Source organism: Chrysochloris asiatica, unplaced genomic scaffold (genome assembly GCF_000296735.1).
Source record: "Chrysochloris asiatica unplaced genomic scaffold, ChrAsi1.0 scaffold00052, whole genome shotgun sequence".
In the NCBI taxonomy this organism is placed as follows: Eukaryota; Metazoa; Chordata; class Mammalia; order Afrosoricida; family Chrysochloridae; genus Chrysochloris; species Chrysochloris asiatica.
The window spans coordinates 18,458,661-18,466,468 of record NW_006408570.1 but is presented as its reverse complement, the minus strand read 5'-3'; positions in this window follow the sequence as shown (position 1 = coordinate 18,466,468).

Sequence of the window (7,808 nt, the reverse complement as noted above, 5' to 3'; positions counted from 1 at the left end):
GATTTATGTATTCCATTGGGTCACCTTTCTTTGGAATAGGCACAAATGTGGATCTCTTCCAAGCACTTAGCCAGGTAACTCTTTCAAATCTCTTGGCATAATGAGTGAGTGCCTCCAGTACCACATCAGTTTGTTGCAAGATTTCAATTTGTATTCCATCAATTCCTGGTGTCTTGTTCTTTGCAAAAGCCTTCAATGTACATTGGATTTCTTCCTTCAGTATCATTGGCTCTTGATCATATGCTATCTCTTGAAATGGTTGAACATTGACTATTTCTTTTTGGTACAGTGACTGTGTATTCCTTCCATCTTCTTTTTTTTTTTAAATGTTTTATTGTGAATTATGTGATATTTTACATGGGAGAACATTAGTTTTACATTCATTCTATCACATATCACTTCATTGCCATGGTTACAATCCCCACCATGCATCATCAACCAACGAAAGGGTATACCCTGCAAGCCTGCCCTCCCTGGTTGTCAGCACACAGCCTTCTCCCTCTCTGGGTCTAAAGCTTCCATCTCCTTTTGATGATTTCTGTACCATTCAATATTTTGCTCATAGAATCCTTCAATATTTCAAGTTGAGGCTTTAACTTTTTCTTCAGTTCCCTCAGCTTCAGGAATGCTGAGCATGTTCTTCCCTTTTGGTTTTCTAACTCCAGATCTTTGCACATTTCATTATAATATTTGACTTTGTCTTCTTGAGCTTACCTGAGAAATTTTCTATTCAGCTCTTCTACCTCCTTATTTTTTCCATATTCTTTATCAGCTCTACTCTGCAAAGCATATTTCAGAGTCTCTTCAGGTATCCTTCTCCCCCCCCACCCCCAGTAATTGAAAATTTTATTTTATGTACAAAGTGTTGACATTGTTTCTGTTGAGTAGACATGTCTTGGATAATCCATTCAAAGATGATCACTTAGTCCAGCTTGATGAAGCCTATATCCTTGCGTACAGATGTTTAGTATGCACATGTTGAGTACACACATGGTGGCACATGTTGAGGCTGTATTTCCGGATGAGACCGTGCGGGTTGAGAGTGGGATGAGAGCATATGCAGCAAGAGCGGGAACTATGGCCGAATTTTCACCTATGGCGTCAATACAGTTGCTGGTGACTCATCTTGCTTTGAGGAACGCACCAAGGCAAAAGGAAGGCATCCATTTTGTTTTTTCAACTTCTTTTTAACTTTCTTGTCTTCTTAATGCCTTTTTGCTTTCTTCCTGTATGTCATCCCACAACTCTTCTTGTCTTTGGTCTTTAGTGTCTAATGCATTACATTTGTTCTTCAGATGAGCTCTAAATTCAGGTGGAATATGTTCAAGGTAATATTTTGGCTCTTGTGGACTTGTTTTAATTGCTTAAGCCTGAACTTGCATATGAGTAATTAATGGTCTGTTCCACAGTCTACCCCTGGCCTTGTTTTGGCTGATGATATGAAGCTTTTCCACAATGTCTTTCCACAGATGTAGTCAATTTGATTTCTGTGATTTCCATCTGGTGAGGTCCATGTGTCTAGCTGTCTTTTATGTTGCTTAAAAATAATATTTACAATGAAGAAATCATTCGTCTTCCAAAATGATGCACTTTCCAGCATAATTTCTATCACCTAGACCATATTTTCCAACTACTGATCCTTTATCTTTGTTTCCAACCTTTGTATTCCAATGTCAGTAATTATCAATACATCTTGATTGCAAATTTGATCAATTTCAGACTGAAGAAGTTGTAGAATTCTTCAATTTCATTATTACTGGCTTTCGTGGTTGTTGTGTCAATCTGAGAAATAGTGGTATTAACTGGTCTTCTTGTAGGCCTCTGGGCATTATTGTATCACAGACAGCACTGTACTTCAAGACAGATCTTGAAATGTTCTTTTTGAAGATAAATGTGATGCCGTTTCTCTTCAATTTGTCATTCCCCACATAGTAAACCATGTAGTTATCAGATTCAACATGGCTAATATCAGTCAATTTCAGCCCACTGATGCCTAGGATGTTGATGTTTATGCATTCCATTTCATTTTTGATCATTTCCAATTTTCCTAAATTCATATTTCATTCATTCCATGTTCTGAGCTGGGGTACAGGGGTCCTAGGCCTGTTCTTTGCTCTCCCAGGTCTCCATGCCATATCTTTATTGCTCTTTCCTTTTACAGATTTATGAGGCATGGGGTCCAGGGCAACCCGTTCTAGGACCCAGATGGACAGAAAATAATCGAGAGATCTCGGGATGAACTTCCAAGGACCAAGTATGGAAACTTCGAACCTTCTACTCACTCTCTTCCACTTCTGAGGACTCCCATGGACCCCTGTAACCAGTCATATCTCTAAGAACACTGTCCTAGATTTCTGCATCCTTCATACCAGTCTGTGCCCACTCCTGAAGCAGCCCACACACCTTCATGTACAGGAACCTAAGATGCTGACAGAGCCTCAGTAAAAGCAAGACCCCCTGAATTTGGGACCTTGGTGATGAGGGAACCCACAGGGCCTGACTGGGATAATCATGAGGGAAGAAGGGATAGGAAAAGGAAGCAGAGAGCCCCTGAGTACCTCTAGAGCTGCATCCCACAAGGAACAGAAAATGGGTGTTTACAGCTGTTTTTCTCCTTTTTGAATTGTGCCCCATCAGCAAATGAAGGTCCCAAAGGGTTTACACCATTTGCATCAACACAATCAACTGTCCTTTAAGGAGGCAGCTCTTCTCCAGTCCTTTTTTGAGTGTCTTCCAACCTGAGGGGCTCATCTTCTGGCACATATCTGACAATATTCTGGTGCTCTTCATCATGTTTCAATAGTCAATATTCTGGTGCTGACAGAGTTCCACTAGTATTCATAAGGTTTCAGTGACTAAATATTCTAAAGTAGTCTGTCTCTCCTTCTTCCTAGTCTGTCTTAGTCTGGAAGTTCAGCTGAAACTGTCCATCATGGGTGATCCTGCTGGTATTTAAATTCAGTGACATAGCTGCCAGAATCATAGCAATGCGAAAGCCACCACAGGATGACAAACTAATGGATGAGTGGTGAATATAAAATATTATGTGCTACAACTGGTTAGAGAAATTTTGTCACTTAGATATGTCAGAAATAGTGTGCTTCACTTTCGATACAGAAAAAAACCTGTATATTTTTCAGATTCCCTTTGAAAATCTTGTAACTGATAAAATATTGAACTATGATTCCTGAAATTATAGGATAAATCAATCCATGACAGGATGTGTCAGGTATGGTGGAGGAGGTCATTATAGTTAATCAATAACCCAGCAAATATCTTAACAGCTAACATAATAAATACTTTTAGTCTATCTACATAATGGATGCTTTGATTTATTCTTCAACCTTTACTTATTTCCATAATCAAAGGAGTGATGAGAAAAGTTTGAATTTCAAAGTTCAATATCCTGTCAAAAACCTTTTCAAACAAGGTCATAATTAATCTTATACACATATAAAACACAAAGTCACAAAGGCTTATTCATCTCCATTTGCATAACTCTTGGTAGTAAACCAGGAAGAGAACCTAATTTTTTTTTTTTAATGTTCTCTATGGGAGAACATTAGCTTTATATTCATCCTATCTTATATCGTTTCATTGCCATGGTTACAATCCCCACCATGCATCATCAGCCAACCAAAGGGTATACCCTGCAAGCCTGTCCTCCGATTGTCAGCACACAGCGCTTCTCCCAGCCGCTCCATCTCTCCACATCATCATCTCTGCCTCCATCTCTGGTATAACTGCTTCTCTGGGTAGTGTCTTGCACTCTGCTCTTCTCCCTTGATGGTCCCAGGGACCTCCACTCCTGGAATGCAAAGTCAATCACTTCCCTCCTTTTGCTACAAAATGTCTACCTTTACATTTCCAACCCTGACAGTCAATCCTGATAACAATTATCACTATTGTACCACAAGAGACCTATCGCCATCTCCTTTCATCAGCTCCACCCAGACAGATTGGATACTACTAAACCGAGATTCTACTTTCCTCCACGCCCTATGGATCTAGGATCCCTCTTGAAAGCTTGTAAGCCAGTCACTTCTTGCCTTTGTAGCCCCTCTATTTTGAGTAGCCAATGTCCAAGTTGCCCATCCTTGTCTATTCTGTGTATGGAGGGGGTGGGAATGATCCACGCTGTAAACATGTGTTCTCTCTTTTGAGCTACTGCTTCCATAGGTGTAGGTCAAGTTCATCAAATTTTATCAGGTTACTCTTTTTTCCCTCTTCTTCCTTCTTCTAGTTGAGCTCTGATCATCCAGTCATTGAAGCCAGGTCAAGTGGGTATTATCTGCAAGCTGGACACTTCACTCTCCACTCTAGTCCTCTGTGACTATGTCATTGACTCTGGGCACAAGAGTCCCTGGTTCTTGCCATATTGCTGGCCGACCAGGTCTCCACCCGGGTTCACAGGAGTCTATTGAACGTGGTAGAGCTTAGCTCACAGCTTCATTGCAGTTTTTCCCTCACTTCCCCTTATCCGTGACAAACGTGGTCACCAATCAGAGCGTGTATTCCCATTGAATTTTAGTTTTGCAAGGGAGTTTGCCCTGAGCGGACCCAACCACTTGCCTTGATGTCTCCTGGGCGAGCAACTTGCTTGTTCTTATAGTAATCAGTTGGACTGCCGTTATTGTTTTGTATTTTTCCTGTTGGTCTTTCTTTCAAGAAGTATCTTCTGTTCCTCTAGTCATTCCAGGCTGGTCTGCTTGTCCTTTCAAATAGAAATCTCCCACCTCAGAATATTCTGGATGTGGTTCAGGATTCCACCTATGGTCTTATGTAATGCAGAGGCTCCACAGGAAGCCTCCTTCACTCTGCACGTTGTAGCCCCATTTTAGGTATTCCAATCAGTTATAGACAGAAGATGGATTTACAAGCTTTCTATGGTGATATTTCTGGCTATTCCTTTCTCTCCCCTTCAAGTGTCTATTTTACAATGGTATTCAAGGGAAGCCAAGATTCAAAAGACAGTCAAGTATCTCAACATTATTTCCCCCCTTTTGCCCATTCTAACTATGTCTCAATCCCTGTATCTCAGTGCCCTGTTGTTCCAAGATTTTTTTTTATTTACCTCTGTCATACTTAGCTCATGCAAACCTGCCTAATTGTTTTCCCATCTGTCTTGTTCTTCCATTCTCCTCCCCCTTCTTGTGTATTGCCCCCCTCCCTAGCACCCAAACTCTCCTGTGTCTATTCCCTACCCTGTGCTCCACCTTCTCCTCCCTCCACTCACTCCACCTCCACAGCAAAGAATCCCCATTCCCCCGCTACCTTTAGTATGGGTTCTTTTTCTTAGTCTTTAACAGTAGTGGTCCTATGCAGTATTTCTCCTTTTGTGACTAATTTCACTCAACATAATACCCTCAAGGTTCATCCATGTTATGCGGTGGCTTCCAGCTTCCTTGTTATTCGTCAAGGTAGCATAATATTCCATTGTGTGTATAGTTTGTTTATCCATTCTTTAGTTGATGGTCTTTAGGCTGTCTCCATATTTTTGCTATTATAAATAGTGCTGCTAGGAACACTGGTGTGCATATATCTACTCATGTTATGGCTCATATTTCTTGTGGGTAAATATCAAGTAGAGGAATTGCTGGATCATAAGGTATTTCTATTTTCAACCATCTGAGGAAGCGCCATATTGCTTTCCAAAGAGGTTGGACAATTTTGCAATCCCACCAGCAATGCAGGAGCATCCCAGTCTCTTCACATCCCTGCCAACATTTATTGTCCTCTACTTTTTTGATCTTTGCCGTTGTTGCTGGTGTGAGATGAAATCTCATTGTTGTTTTGATTTGCATCTCTCTAATGGCTAGTGATGGTGAACATTTCTTCATGTGTTTGTTGGCTGCCCAGATCTCCTCCTTAGTAAAGTGTCTGTTCATGTCCTGCGCCCATTTTTTAATTGGGTGATTTGTCTTTTTCTTATAGAGGTGTTGTAGTTTCCTATGTATTTTAGAAATGAGTCCCTTGTCTGATGTGTTGTTGCTGAAGATTTTTTCCCATTCTGTGGGTTCCGTTTTTACTCTTCTGATGAAATCTTTTGATGCACATAAATTTTTAATTTTTAGTATATCCCATTCATCTATTTTGTCTACTTTTGTTTGTGTAGTTTCCAAAATGTTTGGTAGTCTGTGTCTTCCCTGAATTAGTGCCCTCACATTTGTTCCTATTTTTTCATTGATGGCCTGCATAATTTTGGGATTCACATTTAGGTGTTTAATTCATGCTGTGTTGGTTTTTGTATAAGTCGTGTGGTAAACATCTTGTTTCAATCTTTTGCATACTGATTTCCAGTTCTGCTAGCACCATCTGTTGAAGAGACTATCCCCTCCCTATATGATATATTTAGGTACTTTGTCAAAAATCAGTTGACTGTATGTGGATGGGCTAATTTCTGGATTCTCTATTCTGTTCCATTGATCAATGTATCTTTCATTGTACCAGTACCAGGCTGTTTAGCCGTGTAATAAATTTTGAAACCAGGGAGGGAAGCTAAATTTTTTTCTTAAAACATGAAAATAATCTACCACCCTGTATTTGATGAAAATGTACATTACAAAACTTGATTGTCACAGATATGAAAGTGACAGGACAGGTTCTCCAAAAAGAAAAAAAAAAAACTTAGGTGTCTTGTTTTATCTATAAAATTAGATCTAAAATACACATCAATCCAATTGTACTTCTGACTTTACTCAGGCATTCCAAAGACACACTGGTATAACTACTCTTTATCTTTTTTTCATCTATAAATGACTGTTGTTGCTGTTAAGTGCCAATGAGTCAGTTTCTACTCACAGAGACCCTGTATAGGGTTTCCTAGGAGCGGCTGGTGGGTTTGAACTGCCCACCTTGCCATGAACAGTCCAGTGCTTCTCCTACAGTGCCACAATGGGACTTCTTGTAGATATTTTGTTGTTGTTAAGTGCTGTCAGTCTGTTCTGATTCACAGCTGCCCTATATAGGGTTTGCGAAGCACTGCTGGTGGGTTTGAACTGCCAACCTTGTAGTTAGCTGTCTGGTGCTTATCCTATAGTGCCAAACCAGGACCCCTAGCAGAGATTTTATTGTTGTTAAGTGCTCCATCTAGCCAGCTTCAACTCATATTCACACTGTAAAGGGTTTCCGAGGAGCGGCTGCTGGGTTTGAACTGCCGACCTTAAGGTTCAAACCGACCTTTGATCCAGTGTTTATCCTACAGGACCACACCAGGGATCCTTGTAGATATTGGTGAGATTGTCACTCCAACAAAATATAGTGTTTTCCTTGGTTTAAAATTCAGTTTCTATATAATTATCAAGTATATAATTACCTCCTGGTTCTATATGATGAACTCTAGACTGCAAATCATAAGGTCCTCAGTTTGACCCCACCAGCTGCTCCCAGGGAGAAAGATGTGATTTTCTGCCCTCCTCCCCACAATGGTTTACAGCCTCAGAAATGCTATACCAGAATTGCTGAGTCAGGATTGACTTGATGGCACTTAACAACAACAACATATAATTACCTCAGGATTCAAGGATAATTTTGTCGCAGAAGCCGCTCATCAACCTCACCAAGACACACTCTGAAAAGAGACCCCATTGTTTGAAATTCATTTTCTGATAGTGTTTATAGTCTCTCCCACTGGTGAGCAAATGTGTCTTAATAAGACATTTAAAATCTTGGTCGTTGACTTTAAAATTTTTTATTCATTCAGGTTTATACACCTTGAAGCACATTTAATATTATCACAAATTATACGACAAAACGATGGTTTCTACACCCTACCCTTTTTAGAATATCTACTCAAAAAAAAAAAAAAA